Here is a 19013-nt window from a genome sequence, read left to right on the forward strand (position 1 = left end):
GACCTGAACTGGTGAGTTGTGCTGTTTTCGTTCGGCTCCGTGTTTGTGGTGGTGCCATGTTTTTATAGTGGGTGTCAGTTTGCTTATTGTGTGGTTTGGAGGGGTTTAAAGTGGCTGATGTTGCAGCTGTAGTTAGGTTTCTGTTTTGTGGTTGTGTGTCGTTAACGTTGTGGGTTCGGATTTGCTTTTTGAATGGTTGTGTGGTGGTGATGTCATGTGATGTTATCATGAGTTTAGGTCTGGTATCATTCTTGGTGGTTGGGACTCGTCTGTCAATCAAGGCGGGTTTCCAAATGGCTGGTAGGTGAGAGGTATCATCTCGTTTGTTCATGCTGTGGGGGCGTTTTTCTATCTCAATGGCTTCTCTGATTATTCTGTTGTTAAAATGTTCAATTTTGGCGATAGTTTTGGGTTTTTTTAAATCAATTTCATGTCCCGTGGCTTTAAAGTGTTGGAACAGGGATGAAGTTTGTTCTCCCTTTCTGAGTGAGTTCCTGTGCTCTTCAATGCGTGCACTTATTCTTCTGTTGGTCTGTCCGATGTATGTGGTGGGGCAGGTGGTGCATGGGATTTCGTATACTCCTTGGTTTTCTAACCCAATTATGTCTTTGGGGTTTCTTAGGATGGTGGATATTTTTCTGTCTGTGTAGAATGCTGTTTTGATGTTGTGTTTTTGGAGGATCTTGCTGATTCTGTCTGTGGTCCCTTTTAAGTATGGGAGGAGGGCTTTGCCATTTTCTTGTTCTCTGTCTTGGGTTTTTGTGGGTGTCTCTCTTCGGATTAAGTTGGTAATCATGTTTCTTTAGATCTACATACACACACACACACACACACACGTGTGTGTGTGTGTGTGTATTACTGTATTTTTGTTCTATTTGGTTTTGTTGTGCACCATCCAGAGTCGGTTCAGAGTCAGGCGGTGTGTAAATTGAATCGATACAATTCAGTTCAATCTGATTGATCAGCAAGGATCCAGAATTTTGGGATCTGTGCAGGAAGACCCATGGAGTGAACTACTTACTGACTTGCAATTAACCACCTTCCTCCTCATGAACCTGCTGGCTTGATCTGTCTCCACTCAGACAGGCTGGCTGGGCATTGAGCAAGCGGTCATTCTATCATACAAAGAGGACACCAGGGTGACCTTGCTGCGTCCGTTGGCAATGCATCATCTATTTTTTTAATCATAGCATTTCATATCAATTGAGTATTTTCCTCCTGTTAATTCTAATCTACTGAAATCAGTGGCCCAGCGAAATAGTGAATATGAGTTATTTGCAAAAAATAAAAAATAAAAAATAAAAATAAAGGCGGGAAATAAATAAATAAGAACATGTTTTTTGCAAAAGAAAAAGAAAAACCTTTCAAAAAAAGGATGTCAAATACTTTGGGAGGAGGGAAGCCTCTATATATGGGACTAATAATGCCCCCCCTTCTCTTCCTTTCCCCAATCCTGTCCTAGTAGATTAGATTTGGAGTGCCTAAATGTAAAACCAGTATGCTCAAGTGGAGGCTTTTAGTGGGTAACAACATGATGTGTGAATGTGGAGAGACATAAAGCTCAACCCATCTGCTGGTATGTCGGCTACTATCAGAAATATCTACCGATAATGACTTATTTTTTGGCCAATGACAAAGCCAAGAAGGTGGTTTCATTCTGGCAGTTTAAAGTTTGATCTAGACATGGAAAAAAATAGGAAAAAAAATAGATTTGGCTAAGAAGGATACCACCCCTTGTGATTTTGTATATATAGCAACAATGTTTTGTTAATGCCGTTGTCATGTTTAGTGCGATATGTGAATCCAACTATTGAGAGGTACCATGGATGAATACACAGCCACGCTTCAGGGCTGCAAAACACAGATAACTGCTAGAAGGCAGCAAAGAGTAAAAATTGTTTATGTCTCTTTGTTGCCCTCTGGTGGTTTTGCAGATTTCTGCAGCCCAGATCTGGTAGCCCTAGATGAGTGGTAAAGCATGCCATAGGCTTTGTACGGTGAAAATCCAGGGTCATGTCTGCACTTCCACTTAAAAATCAGAAAGCAAATGATGGGAAAGACCTCACGGTTGAATTACTGGGCTAGAAGATCAGCTTTCAGGGTTCTGATTCTTGACCCTGACAGGATAACATATTATAAGTCAGTATTACAATGCTGTAAATAAATAAATGATCCTATTCTGGGTCAATGGAGACAGCTGCACATCCTTTGCTGAGTAATTTCAGGCTGCGAATGAACCACTATTTATAAGATACTTGTTTTTAGTAATCTGTCTTTATTTTCTCTGCAGAAATGCTGGGCTGCCATTCTCCTGATATATTCTGAGATAGCATTTCACCATTCTGTTTCGATTATTGCCCAAACAACAATGTTGTTGGGTGGCCTCTGTGAACATAGTGCTATAAATCCTAGCTGTGGCTTCTCTGAGAAAATGCCCCATTCAGTTCAGTGGAACTGACCCTTGAATAGACACTTGCGTCGTCGGACTGCATTGTGAGTACAAAAATAAACACATTCATTTTTAGGTCCACACTGAAAGTTGCTTTCTATTATTGTAGTGCATACATAGATCTCCAATTGCTCCAGTCTTTGGGCCAGACTTTTTAAAGGTTGGACTCAGCTGCAAAGAACCGTCTACAAAGCCTGGAAAATCAAACCACTGGTTCAAAGTATCATAGTGTCCATAGGACTAGAACAGGGGTAAGCAACCTCGGCTCTTTTATGACTCATGGACTTCAACTCCCAGAATTCCTCACTCTGACTGAGGAATTTTGGGAGTTGAAGTCCATGAGTCATAAAAGAGTCGAGGTCGCCTACCCCTGGACTAGAAGGAACCTAAAAGGTCTTCTAATCCAGACGTCTCCAACCTTTTTCATTTGGTGGCCCAGAAAGGGAGGTAGGACCGCTACGTACAGGTGCACAAATGGGCCGCACGCATGCACGTGCAAAAATGATCCCCGTGCACATGCATACAAATGGGCCATGCATGAGCACATGCACACACACAGCCGCACGCAAGCACATGTGCACACACAAACAGCTGCACATGAGCACATGCATACATGCAAACTGAGCTGCACAGGCGTGAGTGCTGCAAAGAGGGCAGCGCTAGCACCGGAGGGATGCTCGGGTAGGCGCTAGTGCCAGTGGGACATTCAGGGATGGGGTGGGGCTAGCGCCAGCAGGATACTCAAGACGGTGCTAGTGCCAGTGGGATGCTCAGGGCGGCGCTAGCACGAGTGTGTGTGTGGGGTGAATGCATGCACATGTGTGCATGCGTCAAGTGGCCGCAGCCCATTAGTGGGCCATGGCCCACAGGTCGGGGGCCCCTGTTCTAATCCAATCCCCTACCTAAGGCAAAAAATTTATCAAATCCAGACAAATGGCTATCCAATCTTTTCTTGAACACCTCCAGCAATGGAGCACCCACAACTCCAGGAGACAAGCGTCTATGGAGATACTCAGTCATCCAGGTCATGGTTGTCCCAAAAGTGCTTTTCCAAAAAGCAACTGGACTTTGTTTTTTTTTCCTTGAAAATGTTTCACTTTCATCCAAGAAGCTTCTTCAGAAGTGAGGACGGTTGGAGACATGAGACCACTCCCTTTGTCTTTGTCAAGTAATTTTGAACAGAGTTTCATGATGCTTGCCTCCTTGAAAAAAAAAATCTACATTTCTTTGACGATTTAATTCTAAAATTTTAACTCTAACATTTTAATTTTATACACTGTACTGTTTTATGTTTTGATGTTTTATCGTACCCTGCCCAGAATCTACTCTTTCAGGGAGATGAGCGGTTCAGAAATGTGAAATATAAATAAATGTGTTCAAAAAAGTAGGAAGGTTTTTATTTATTTCATTTAAAAGAGAAGAAAAGAAAGAGACACATACAGCAATCTATGACTCTTTCTAGGTGAAGACTTTCCCCACGTCCACTCCCCACCTCAAAAAAAAAAATATAGGTGGCTTTTAACATAGTGATGAAAAGAGTGGCTGATGATGACACTAGGCAGGGAACAAAGAAAACTGCCTTATATTAACCGGGACTATCAGTACGTGAAGATCGGAATTAGATGAAGTTCAAACTGACTATTGCTCCATGTTCTTCCAAGTTAGATCATTGATGGGCTTAATTCCAAGTCGCAGAAAAGCCCACTTTGTTCCTTGTCAGAAAACCAGCTAATGCAGCAGTTTTTGATTGGATTCTTTCTGAATTCTCTTTGGACATGGTAGGCACCAAATTTTTTTGCATGGAAAACATCAGTTCTATCCCAGAATTTTAGCCTTTTTTCTAAGGGAGTAGGCACATGATTTCCTTGGAAGAGCAAGAGACAGTGAAATCGTCCTTTTACCGTAAAGGGGTGTGAGTGTGTGTTTGTGTGTGTATAATATTTATTGCATTTTTGAAGATTCCTCTACTTCCTAGCAACATTGCATTGAAACGACTGGCAGTGCAACCTGCTTAATGAGGTGTGTTGCAGATTTATCAAATGCATTAATATGTCGTTCTACATTTGCTTTAACCTTGGTTCACTTTCCTGTTCTCCATTTCTAGTTTGCAGCTCCACTTGCCTTTTGCAAAAGTAGAAAGTAAATTTAATAACCCAGTTTAAATGTGTTTTGTGCACCCAGCCATTGTCTTGCACATGTTTGGATGTAGCTATTCATTGCTGGGGGGGGGGGGGGCGGAATCCACAAAGGTTTTTCACATTGTCACTGTGTAGCAGAAGAAATAATAACTACCTCCATGTCCGGTTAGGACCATTTTTAATTCATTTTAGCTACAACAAATATCTAGCCCTAGATTATATTTCTAGCCTATCTGCTGATATTCTATGCTATTTCTAAACACCAGCATCAAAGTTTGGAGAAAGAAAAAAAGGTAAGTGAAAGAAAGGGCTCCACCTACTGGCAGTGATAGCTATAAACTCAATTACTTATCCATTTTTGGGGACTTGGTTCAGAATATTCATCTGAGCTCACAACAAAAGGCAAGCCTATGCAGCAGCCATGAGTTGTGCATATCTTCATGCGGAAATGACTCTTTCCATATTCACTATAATTAACTCCCAGAAAATATTTGGCTTACCCCTTTAATCTGCACTCTATGCTACAATGAAACTTCAGTGATATGCTAATTGCCTCCCATTCTCCTCAGATACTCACTGGAAAAGACTCTGATATTGGGAAAGATTGAACGCGAAGGGAGAAGGGGGTGGCAGAGGATGAGATGGCTAGATAGTGTCATCGACACAACAAACGTGAATTTGAGAAAACTCTGGGAAGTGATGGTGCATGGGGTCACAAAAAGCCAGACATGACTTAGTGACTAAACAACAACTCCTAAGGTGCTTGATGTCCACGTTGGGTCCAAGGTCCCCAGTCAAGTCTTCAGATTGGCAATCCAGAACTCCAGGCTGTGGACACTGTTTGGGGATAATGATATGCGGGAAGCGGGGGAAGAAATCTCAAAGAAATCTTGTCAATTGGTTTTCTAAGACATTTGTGATCCAAATGAAAGGAGAAGTCGGGGGGGGGGGTTACATAATGACTGCCATTGTGAAAGGGAAAAAGAATTTGTGGGTTACCTGCCCTTTTACTCAATAGCTAAAGAACAGCAGGATCAATAGCAAGTCTGCCTAACCACCCATTTTAAACTGACCACAGCAACAGTGTTACACTTCACACCTCCCCCTTTGCAGTGCTGACCAGCATCCTGTGGCCAGATGGTGCTCCTGAGTAAATTCAGGTCCAGGCAGAACCTTGGACAGCTCTCAGAACAACTGCCTTTCAGGCACAAGAATGCCTTCAGCAACCAACCACCTATTTTGTTCACGGGCTTTGTTTACACAAAATAGTCAGCCAAGATTTCTTTAAGACCTCAGCTGGTTCAACAAGTCATAATACAGTACCTTAGTTTGCATGCAATGCTAAGCCGTAAAGAGTGAGCTCAATACATCACACTATGCCAGAAATAAGCATACCACACAAAGGTTTAACGTAAGGGTACACAAAGTAGGGCCCAGCAGCATTTTTCTTGTGGCCCCCCAACATCTCCAAAGTGGATGAGATCTTCAAACATGTCTATTATTTTGCCTTTGCAGGAGGAAAAAAAAAGTAAGGGGCAGAATGGATGTTGTAAGCCTTACATAGACCTAAGAGCAAGATTAGTAATAGAGGAATAGACTTCCAAACATTTTTTATATATACGCACACAGGCAGATGACATTTCTTTTTCTGCCTTTGTTGTTACACGCCTCCCTACCCCACAATTACAATGCAATAGTTGTTGACCACCCAAAAATGCAATATTGCCAAAACATGGAAAAATGCAAACCATGGAAAAATACAAACATGGAAAATTATAAACATTTGGTTAAGGCATTTGTTAACGAAGCTGAGGAAAAGTGATTAATGGAGATTTTTATTAGTCTGGAGGAGAGAGGGGTAGACTGCACGAGGCATTAGAATGCTTCTGTTTGAAGGAACCGAAGCTAAAATAAAGCTTAGGATACATCTTTCCCCTTTGATATCAGATTCTAAGTTCATCCAGTCCAGTGTTAACAGGTCTTTCTCGACTTTTATAAACAATCACTACATGGTCCCAAAAGGTGCTTTTCAAAAGGCAACGGGACTCTCTTAAGTTCTGAAGAAGCTTCTTGCATGGAAAAAAAACCCATTGCTGGAGGCTTTTAAGAATTGCCTGGACAGCCACATGTCTGAAAGGATATAGGTCTCTTGCTCAAACAGGGGGTTGGACTCAAAGACCTCCAAAGGTCCCTTCCAGTTCTGTTATTTTATATTCTATGAGAAGCGAAACATTTTCAAGGAAAAAACCCCCCGAAGCCCAGCTGTCTTTTGAAAAGCACCTTTTGGGACAACCATTGAGAATCTCCATAGACAAGCTTTCAATCTTGGGACTTATTTTATCAATGGCTGGAGAAAAGGATAAAGGATTAGGAATTAAATTTGTATTAGTGAATGATAAACTCAGACAACACGCTTGTTGGATAAGTACTACTGGATTGCATGAAAAAAAAACCTTTAAAAGAGAGAGAGAGCAAGAGAGAGAGAGAGAATTTCCATAGAAAAGCACTAAGTGGTTCTTTTACAGTTTCTAAGACCTGAAGGTTGGGGCATTTCACCTTATAACCCAAGCTAATGTCATTATAGAAGAACTAAAGAGCCTCTTGTTGCGGGTGAAGAAGGAGAGTGCAAAACTTGGGTTGAAACTTAACATTAAGAAAGCCGAGATCATGGCATCTGGCCTTCTCAATTCCTGGCAAATAGATGGGGAAGAAATGGAGGTAGTGACAGATTTTATTTTCCTGGGCTCCAAGATCACTGCAGATGGGGACTGTAGCCAAGAAATTAAAAGACGCTTGCTCCTCGGGAGGAAAGCCATGACAAATCTAGACAGCACACTAAAAAGCAGAGACATCACCCTGTCAACAAATGTCCGTATAGTCAAGGCTATGGTCTTCCCAGTTGCAATGTATGGCTGAGAAAGTTGGACCATAAAAAAGGCTGAGCGCCAAAGAATTGAGTCCTTTGAACTATGGTGCTGGAGAAGACTCCTGCGAGTTCCTTGGACTGCAAGGCGATCAAACCGGTCAGTCCTAGAGGAGATCAACCCTGACTGCTCTTTAGAAGGCCAGATCCTGAAGCTAAAACTCAAATACTTTGGCCCCCTAATGAGAAGGAAGGACTCACTGGAGAAGAGCCTAATGCTGGGAAAGGTTGAGGGCAAGAGAAGAAGGGGACGACAGAGAATGAGGTGGCTGGATGGAGTCACTGAAGCAGCAGGCATAAGCCTAAATGGACTCCGGAAGATGGTAGAGGACAGGAAGGCCTGGAAAAACGTTGTCCATGGGGTCGCGATGGGTCGGATATGACTTCGCAGCTAACAACAACAACAATAGTGTCATTATCTTTGCCAGCCAAAGGTTTGTGGTATTTTGCAAACGACGACTTTAATGATGTTCTGTGATAGAATCTTAAAAGTTGGGAGGAGTCATTTAGACCAGAGAGTCCAACTATCTATTCAGTGCACAAATACCAGCCATCCTCAGCTTTCAAACTTCCAATCACCTTTCCACATTTGACTTCAAGTGGTTGGATTTTTTTTTAAAAAAGGAAATATTATTTTGGGCCATTAAATTCACACATAGCAGAGTACAAGTAGGAATATTGTTTCAAACCACCCAGAGTTGCTTCAGATGGGCAGTCATATCAATAATAAATAAGTAAAGAAATTAAAATTTGTCTAGAGCCCGAAGGCTAAAACATATGAAGAAAAGTTGCAAGAATCGGGTATGTCTAGTTTAATGAAAAGAAAAACTAGGGGAGATAGGATAGCAGTCTTCCAATATTTGAGTGGCTGCCACAAAAAAGTGGGGGGTATTCTCCAAAGCACCTGAAGGCAGGACAAGAAGCAGCAGATGTAAACTAATCAAGGAGAGAAGCAACCTAGAACTAAGGAGGAATTTCCTAACAGTTAGAACAGGGGTCTTCAAACTTGGCCCTTTTAGGACTTGTGGACTTCAACTCCCAGAATTCCACAGCCAGTGTGCCTGAGTTAGAACAATTAATTAGTGGAACGATTTGCTTCCAGAAGTTGTAGGTGCCCTAACATTGTAGGTTTTTAAGAAGAGATTGGACAACGATTTGTCCGAAATAGTATAGTCTTTCCTGCTTATAGCAGGAGGTTGGACTAGAAAATAACTTTGCAACACTGGTGATGAACCATAGAGATGACCAGGCAGTGTTAACCACATAAGTCTGGTCACCCTGAGCTATAAATAGCCCACAGATGGTCTTTTTTCTTTCTTTTTTAAAACCCCTTTACCGTAATACACAAATTTAGAAAATGTTCCCATTTTAGTAGTATTTTATCAAAACCACAAACCTTTGGAATGAATCATTCATCAAATTCTTTCATAATGTCATTAAAGACCCTGACTTGTTTCCTGTGGAATGTCAAATCATCTGCTCATGTTTGACATACTTCTTCAAGGTACGAAGCTGAGATGGAGAATGCAGCTTATTCCCAACATGTACCCAGTAGAAGGGAATGGGGAGGCGGGGAGGCATGGAAATCTATAGAATCTAATCATTCCTAATGAATGATGCTTTTCCTCCAGTCTGCTCTTGCTTCCAAGTTGTGTTTTATTTAGATCCTATCATGTCAGGAATCACAGCTCAGGCACCCCACAAAGGACGTCAGGGAGAAATTAAGCAATTTCCTTGCTCTTTGGAGTCTACATAGTTTAGGTCGTAATTCCTCACCAAGTCATTTTTGTTCAAAATTAAATAAATGCCTCTAATTAAAAAAACAAAAGGAAAACACACTGAGGCACAAACACATGTTATATATTCCTGATGTTTTGCAGAAGACTTTTTTTCCTTTTTTTAAGGAGAAGAAAAATGCCCGCCTTCACTTCAAACAGTTTTATCAAAAGGAAACCAAGTAATAAATATACATTTTTCCCCCCCCATTTTAAATGAAGTTAGAGAGACATTGGGGGGACAAAGGGATTATATAGATAAGGAATCAATCGTTATTAGTTCCTGTCTGTGGAGTTCCATTTCTTACGATACCCTGGTACAATGTGACATTGTTAATATTTCAGAGAGGGAGGGGAACTTCTAGAACAGGGGTCTTCAAACATGGCCCTTTGATGACTTGTGGACGCGTGCCTGGCTGAGGAATTCTGGGAGTTGAAGTCCACAAGTCATCAAAGGGCCAGGTTTGAAGACTCCTGTTCTAGAGGAATAAGTCAGGAATATCAACAAGATGCTAACCTGCACAGTGGTTATTTAGTGTTGTTGTTTCAACCATTTAGTCATGTCCAACTCCTTAGCAACTTTATAGGAAGCGATCTCCCTGCAACCCTGTCAAGCACAACTTCTTTCAATTGTTGGATGCATTGGATTTGATGTTATCAAGTTAGTGAGCTCTTTGCTTGCCCTTCTTGTTCCACCAACTATTCCTACCATCATTGCCTTCTCCAATGAATTTGCATGCATGACATGGCCAAAGTAAATCAGACACAGTCTTATGATCTTAGTGAGGTGTCTGGTTTTATATGATTTAACACCGGCGGTCCACGGTTTACGCAATAATTTACATCAGCACCACCGTTCAAAGGCACCAATTCTTCGTCGCTATTAAGTGTATTTTACTTTTAACAAGAAAATATAATAGATGGAAACCAATCTGACTACAAATTCCTTTTTCCCCAAACCATCACAACACAATTCATGAGTCAGACCAGATTCCCCAAATCCTCCAGTATCCTCACTTCCATCAGAAGTGAGTCAATTTCCCTCAAAAAAAAAAAACCCAAACCCATAAAAATAAAATTAAGCAGCCAGGATTAAATTCTTAAAAAGAATGTCAGAGTCACAATGGCATTGAGTACTCCTCAATTTGCAAACACAATTCAGCCCAACGTTTTTGTTGCTAAGCAACATAGGTGTTAAGTAAGTTATGCCCTGTTTTACAACATTTCTTCCCACAGTTGTTAAGTGAATAACTGCAGTTTTTAAGTTAGTAACCTGGTTGTTAAGTGAACCTGGCTTTGCTTGTCAGAAGGTCGCAAAAGGGGATCATGTGACCTCGGGACAGCTGCAACCGTCATATGTACAAGTCAGTTGCCAATTGTCCAAATTTTGATCATGTGACCATGGGGAAGTTGTGACAGTTGTAAGTGCAAAGACCAGTTTTGAATCCATTTTTTCAGTAATTTCAGTCATTAAACAAATGGTTGTAAATCAACAGCTACCTGTACACTGAAGCACACTGTCCAGCCATCCTACATGATAATTCTGAGGCACAAATCCAGTTGTATTTGCTGAGGAATTTCCTACTACGTTCCCTGGTTATACAACCACAGACACATCCACATAATTGGATAAAGTTGAGTTGATGAAGTGAGGGAGCCCAGTCTGAATTCCAAATTAGAACTAAAAATTAGAACTAAAAAAAGTAAGGTTCTACATTTAGGCAAGAAAAACCAAATGTACAGGTATAGTATAGGGGGTACCTTGCTCAATAGTAGTAAGCTATTTTCCAAAGCACCTGAAAGCAGGACAAGAAGCAACTTCTGGAAACTAATCAAAGAGAGAAGCAACCTAGAACTAAGGAGAAACTTCCTGACAGTTAGAACAATTAACCAGTGGAACAACCTGCCTCCAGAAGCTGTGAATGCTCCAACACTGGAAGTTTTTTAGAAGAGACTGGACAGCCATTTGTCTGAAATGGTACAGGGTTTCCTGCCTGAGCAGGGGGTTGCACTGGATGACCTCCAAGGTCCCTTCCAACTTTACTATTATGATTATGATTAGGTCAAATTCTCCCTCAGCCACAAAGTTTTCTGGGTGACTTCGGTCTCCCTCACAACATTGCTAAAAGGATAAAATAAGTGAAGGAAACCATGTGTGTTGCTTTGAACTTCTCCAAGAAAGGCATTAATTGATTAAACTTTAATGTAGGCACATTCTTAAATACACAAATGGCGCACAGGAAGCACCTGATCACACCAACAGCTTATTCAAACAGCAGACTAGTCCAGGGGTAGGCAACCTTGGCTCTTTTATGACTCGTGGAATTCAGCTCCCAGAATTCTTATAAAAGAGCCAAGGTTGCCTACCCCGCTGGACTAGGCTAAAAAGAGGTTGAGTAATCTGTGGTCAACCAAGCATCGTAGAAGAAATGGCATTGTGATAAGCCAGAATATGGCTTCCTGGTTAGGTTCTGTGTGTCTTGTGAATCCAGATGTAAATCTTGTGTCCAAAGTTGCAACTCTCACTCATTTTTAAGAGTCCATTCACCCCATGGGAAAAATCTCAGTTTCCCACAGAGAAATAGCAGAGAGCTCAGGATGTCCAGCTTTCTGTCTCCATCTGCTGGCCAACATGGGCCACTTCACTGAAGGATATTTTCCTTTTAAAGTTCTGGCTTCCTTTCCGGAACTTTAAAGGAAGAAAATAAAGCAGGCACGATTTTCCATTTGTATCTCTGTTATATTTTATTTCTATCAATCGCACTCTCTTTAATACAGGCCTCTTCAAACCTGGCTGATTTAAGACTCGTGGACTTCAATTCCCAGAATTCCTCAGCCAGCATGGCTGGCTGAGGAATTCTGGGAGTTGAAGTCCACGAGTCTTAAAGTTGCCAAGTTTGAAGACCCCTGATCTGGAGGAAGTGCCTCTTACACCCAATTCTGTGCATATTTCCTTTGGAAATGAACCCCACAATGTCCAAGCCCAATAAAATTATTTAGAGCAGGGGTCTTCAAAGGTGGCCTTTTTATGACTTGTGGACTTCAACTCCCAGAATTCCTCAGCCAGCATGCCTGATTTAGGTAAAAGGTAAAGGTTCCCCCGCACATGCGTGCTAGTCGTTTCCGACTCTAGGGGCCGGTGCTCATCTCCGTTTCAAAGCCGAAGAGCCAGCGCTTGTCCGAGGATGTCTCTGTGGTCATGTGACCGGCATGACTAGATGCCAAAGGCACACAGAACGCTGTTACCTTCCCACCGTAGTGGTCCCTATTTTTCTACTTGCATTTTTACGTGCTTTCGAACTGCTAGGTTGGCAGAAGCTGGGACGAGTAACAGGCGCTCACTCTGCTACACGGCACTCGGGATTCGACTCGCCAAACTACCAACCTTCTGATCGACAAGCTCAGCATCCTAACCCACTGAGCCACCACGTCCCTTGCCTGATTTAGAGGCTACAGTAATTAGTAAGGACATTACGAACATGTATTGTTAATAGAATTTATTTAAAAACTGCTTAGACATTTCTCCTCTGCTTTCTAGCTTACGTTCAACCACTTCAACTGTGTGAAGTCGAAGACAAAGGTATTGTGCAAAGGATTGTGTTTCTGGTTGAGCATGCATAAGTATGCAACTTTACAAATCCTGGTCCTGAGCACATGGCTCCTGCTTCCAATTTTTTTTAGTTCAGATATTTTTCTGTAATTCCAATTAAGATACCTTTAAACTTGAAATGGCCATTGAACTGAAAAGCTTAGGTTTCCTCAATCTTGTGGGAAGAATCCAGAAAAAGAAATATTTTGGGAAATATTAAAAAGGCAAAATCTATTTCCCCAAAGGATAAAGGCAGAAACCAAACCAACCCACCCACCCCCCAACGTCTCTCTGCCCCAAACAAAAGCCAGGTCTGCAGAAATGCAGATGTGATAATCTTGTCAGAAAAATTGGAGCCAGGAAGCTTGGATTAGAAAGACAAAGATCCCTAGAATCAACAACCCCTCACACCAAAAAAAATCCAATAGTCATCAGCCACAGCCCCAGGAAAGCAGGATATGACCCATGGGACATAATAGGACTAACCCACCACCATCAGAATACCAGAAAGGCACATTCAGATTCAGGTCAAAGTTCATACCACAGAAACAACTCCAAACAAAAGCCCAAGAAGTTATAAAAACCCACCATTCCCTGCTACATGCGGTCAGTTTTTCCAGAGCCATCTTTCTGTCTGGGTCTCCTCTTCAATAAACTACAACCTTTTTTCTAAAGCAGTCTCCATTTTGTTTATTCCCAGCTTGGACTGGACTCTGATGAAGATTATTTTTTTAACAATCTCCATAGCCATTAAACATGGATACAAGTGGCTACACCAAGCTCTTCTTGTTTGTTTCAGTAGAGTCAAGCATTTCTTCTAGGTACCAAAACTCTCCTGCCACCAACAAACCCAGAGTGTAAGATTACCACTTTGTTAGCAGCTACAGTGATTCTTCCAGTCAACATTTTCAGCCTTTGGGTCTAGGAAGGGTTGCAAATTAGATCCAGGACCATGTTAAACAGACAATCTAGTACTTGCTAGACCAAGTCATCTACTTTATGCTAGATGTGGTCATGAACCTAATTCCTAACATTCTGGTTAAGACACCAGGCAAGAGAGCAGTTCTAGTCCCTTCTTAGCCATGAAAGCCGTCTGAGTGACCTTGGGACAGTCAGTCTTAGCCAACTCTCCTCCCAGGGCTGTTGTTGTCAGAAAAAAGAGAAGGAGGAAGGTGCATGTTCGCCACCATGAGTTATTTGTAAAATTAATAAAGATGGGATACAAATAGATAACTAACTAAATAAATAAAATTTTAGGTTGGCCATATGTGGTCAATCTTTGGGACAAGAATAAGCATCCCAGTTCCTTGTACAAATGTTGTGCTTTTTCAGTCCCACCAACATGAACTGCAATGAAGTTGAGTCTAGTAGGTAGGGAGCACACTAGATTCAGTCAATCCGTTTATACAGCCATAGGCCAAAACATGAAATTAAACATTCCAATAAAACAGAACTAAAGAGAACACAAGAAGACATAGCAATATATTACAATTAATGATGCAATCGATGAGTGTCCAAAGTCTGCCTAGTTTTACAGACAGTATAACAAAACCTATCTGCCTTCAGAGAGACTGAGCCATACTGACCTGGCAATAAAAATACATTGAGTATGGTCTAGTACTGAATAAAAACACGTCATAAAATTCATTATAAAAGATTGTTAACAAGATCTAAAAAATATTTATGTATGTTTCTGGCGAATCCCCAGTGCTGCTGCGCAGAATCTAGCCACCTGCCCCGTGATCACGGCCTGCTCGTCCTTAAGCAGCCACTGGAGATAAGTACTTTCCGAACGACCAGGGTACCTATCAATTATGGCAGTGATGGCGAACCTTTTAGAGACCGAGTGCCCTAAAACCGCCGCCGCCCCCCAGCCTTCCTCTACTCTGCCCCGCCCTGCCCCCAGCCCGTCCCCGCTCCATCCACCCATAGGGCCTCACCGCCTCCACAGCCTGCCGCAGATCGCCCAGGCAGCCCAGCAGCACCATGGTGGCCATGCCCTCTGCCCGCGCCCCACAGCATCAACTGCGCGTGATGGGGCATGAGGGTGGAGTCTTGTTCCTGCTGCCCAGCTGCCATGTCGTTGGCTATGCTGTTCCACATGGGCTGCGCTTGGGGGGCCGACTCTCCTCCAGGGGGGCTGCTCGGGAGGAGGGAGCTGCGAGGGGAGGCGGGGCTGGGGCTCCAAGTGCCGCCTCTGGCATGCATGCCATAGGTTCGCCACCACTGAATTATGGGGAAGATATGGTTTTTCCAAATTGCTCTATGGAAGGAACATCGAAAGAGTATGTGTCCAATGGTCTCCACCTCTCCTGAGCCACAGGAGCAGAGTCTTTCAGACAATAGTGTCTCTTTACATTTGCCGTACAGGACAGCCAATGGTTTACTGACTCCAACTGACTAAGATAAGAGGCAGGTGTAGTAACATATCTGATAGAGTCTGGAGCCAGAAACAGTGGAGCTAAACCTAAGTCCAGATTATCTACTCTGCCCTGTAACAAAATCAGCACCATCTATCAAGAAACCCTTTCACTTTGACCAAATACACACCTGGACATAGAGAATGCATTCCACACAAAATTCAGAATGATGTAACGTTCTGGGTCCCATCCATTCCAATGATCTTAATCAGCCTGAGTAGAACGATCCCCTTTTCATCCAACGCAGACAAGGGTAGAGAAAGTCATATCACCAACTTAAGTTGCGGGGTGTTGTTGTTTTTTTTAATAGGAACACAATGTATTTAGTAATTGCAAACTTTCTGGCTTATCCGATTAATAATATGTTGCCTCCCTGTTCAGAAAGCCCGGTTAGAATATTCTTCCAAATACAAACAAAATAAATAGAACTGTTCCGTAAAATATCGTGAAAAGAAATACGCTAAAGCTTTAAAGTAAATCCTTTGTAGATCAACTGATAAAACTTCTTCAAAGCAATCTCTTTGTAAGGCACCCACCGAGTCAAAATATTTCTTTTTTCCTCCAAACGCAGCAGGGTTTGAATTGTGCAATACCCACATGGGCCACAAAGAGGCAAACTTGCAAAAAAAAACCCTCCAAAAATATTCATTACTGCTCAGAATGTAGAAATGGCATCTAGATCCCACCAACAGGGAAACTTTCCTTTATAAGCAGGAAAATTGAACTGTTTGGGGGGGGGGGGGGGAGAAAGTCCCTTTATGAAAAACAAAATAAAGGTCATCCTTGACGTACAACCGTAACTGGGCCAAAAATTTCCATTACTAAGCAAGACGGTTGTTAAGTGAGGTTAGCCCCATTGATGACCTTTCTTCCCACAGTTACTAAGTGAATCACTGCAGTTGTTAATAACAGGGTTGTTAAATGAAGTTGGTTCCCTCTTGACTTTGCTTGTCACAGGGATGCAAAAGATGATGCCATAAAGACAAGCCAGGGCCCAAGTCACCAAATTTTTGAGTACCAGACCCCAGGGATGCTGCACCCAAATTTTGTTCAAAGGACCGTGAGAATGTGCAACAGCCGTAAGCCTGGAAAACAGTCATAAGTCGTTTTTTTTCAGTGCCGTTGTAACTTTGAACAATTACTGGAGGAATGGTCGTAAGTCATGGGCCACCTGTATTCGTTTACACAACCAATGGAGAAATTGCACATACACACATATACACACACACTGAAGCCCTGTGGGGAATTATTCCTGTTCCCAGCAACCTCCCAGCTTTTGTCCTTTCTCCAAATGGAATGCTTTGAGTTCCAGTATTGGGCAATGTAGAGAACAACAAAATAAACTCAGAAACTCACATCTCGCAGCATTTCTGAAGCAAGTTAACCACATCTTTCAAGCCCTCCCTTTCTTTCCTATGGTCGATTCATAAGATTTTCTATTTTACAGCTGCCTGTAAGGCTAGATTGCTTCCCAAAGCAGCTTACAGGAGCAAGAGCATGCACTTCAAGAACTCCAAGTAGAAGCAAAATCCTCCAATATAATCTTCCAAGGGAGCAAGACCATTATGGTCAAGGATGCTGAACAACAATTCCTCTCTTTTGGCCAGGACAACGCACAGCCCATCACAAGACTGAAATCCCATAGACCCGCATGGAAAACAGCCATTCTTAACATCTAACTAGTTTATCCCCAAGAATGGCTGGAGAGAGGAAGGGTCCACGTTACCTTCTTGTGGCCTGACCATTAGTGATCCCTCTACCAAACCGCTTGGTTTTGACCTGCCTCATTCTGTCTGGTTGAAAGTGAACAGAATTAAGTGTGATGCTGCAAGGAATGCCTCTGCCCTGTATCAGTGGGGATGGAAAGATTCTCCTTATTGTGATTGCGCTGCTGATATGCAAACAATTAAACATATTATGAAAGATTGTCCACAACAGGCATTCCCTAGAATATCTGCACAAAGCAACACCAGATAGCTGAGTAGCGGGATAACTGAACCGGACATCTAGTTATGAGGCCACTGCCATATTCCCATAGAAGTTAAAATTACATGGACTGTGTGTATATGTTTACTTCTCTTTTGTCATATTCCCATCATATGCTAAATAAATAAGCATGAACACTCATGGAAGGGGGCATACAGGAGAATTGCAAACTGTGTGGTGATGTCACAATGCAAATTATGTGACTGGCATTCATTTCAGGGATCTGCAAGTATGTTTTTAAAAAGTTCAGAAGCTCCAGACATTAAAAACTGCGTCATTGTGGCTACTATTGATTATTTTGACCATGCTCTGGCCTACAGACTACCCTAATCAGGTACAAGGTTTGTATTATAACATTCAAAGCACCTTTTAACTTATTCCAACATCACAGTCTGTACCAGATGCTTGGTAAAATATCACAGATAAAACCAAACCAATAAAAATTAACCAAAAGAAAGCTAAAGAAGAAAATGAACCTTTAGGCCTTACTTACTGTAAAAGTGGCTGTGTTTGGGCCAGGTGGAGGTGTGATTGCAAAATCTTTTTCAGCTGGGTTTGCCCAACCTACTAGACCAGTATTTCGCAATCTCAGCATTCTCATGCAGGCTAGGGAATTCTGGGAGTTGAAGTCTTCCCCTCTTAAAGTTGTTGAGGTTTGAAAAGCATTGTACTAAATGAGTAGTTGAAAAAAAGGGGCGGTCACAAAACTGAACTAAGTCAAGAAAGTTGCATGGATGGGCTTATTCAGTTGCAGGAGTCAAACCTGACCCCACAGCCGATATCTTGAATGTCATCTTCGTCTTCATCTTCAGAAGGGAACTTAGAGGTGTTCTAGTCCAACCCCCGCTCAGGCAGGTCACCCCTGCAGACTCTCCTATTGAGGCTGTGTGGCATAGAAGCCACCATTCTCTTTGCCTGCTGAATGAAGCAGATCGTCCCTTTCAGCCAGAATGTGGTTTATTGGTCTGGATATTGTGCATTATGTGAATGTGACCACTTGTGCTTCGTTGGATTGGATTGAGGGTTCAAATCGGGCAGGGGGTCTTTAAGACTTGTGGACTTGAACTGGCTGGCTGGCTGAGGAATTCTGGGAGTTGAAGTCCACAAGTCATAAAAGGGCCAACTTTGAAGACCCCTGCTCTAAATAATTTTATTTGGCTTGGACATTGTGGGATTCATTTCCAAAGGAAATATACATAAAATTGGGTGTAAGAGGCACTTCCTCCAGATCAGGAGTCTTCAAACTTGGCAACTTTAAGACTTGTGGACTTCAACTCTGGGATTCTGGGAGTTGAAGTCCACAAGTCTTAAAGTTGCCAAGTTTGAAGACCCCTGAAATAGGGCAACGTTCATTTTACAGCTTGTTTCAGTCCCATCAGAATATCTTAGGGTTCTTGCTAATGAACCGATGGGTGGCCGAGAGACAACTCTCTCAGAGAAAGCAGTAAGTCTAGAATCCATGTGTCCCTCCAACAAGACAAACAGTTGGCAACCCTTGCTGGAGGTCTCAAGTTGATCCTTTCACTCTCCCAAACTGAAGGGCTTCTGCTGGGGTGTTAGAAGGTCATTTCCCACAGGCGTAGAGCAAACATTAAGAATGTGCGCTACAGGTGAAAAGCTGCCGCTAAGCGGTTGAGCATATTAAAAAAGCATCATCCCACAGGCCACCCAGTCTGCACACCATCTAAGCATTTCAACAGCCAGCCACGGGTCTTAATTTCCTCTCCAGAAGC

This window comes from Vipera berus, assembly GCF_964194415.1.
Source record: "Vipera berus genome assembly, chromosome: 8".
NCBI classification, from domain to species: Eukaryota; Metazoa; Chordata; class Lepidosauria; order Squamata; family Viperidae; genus Vipera; species Vipera berus.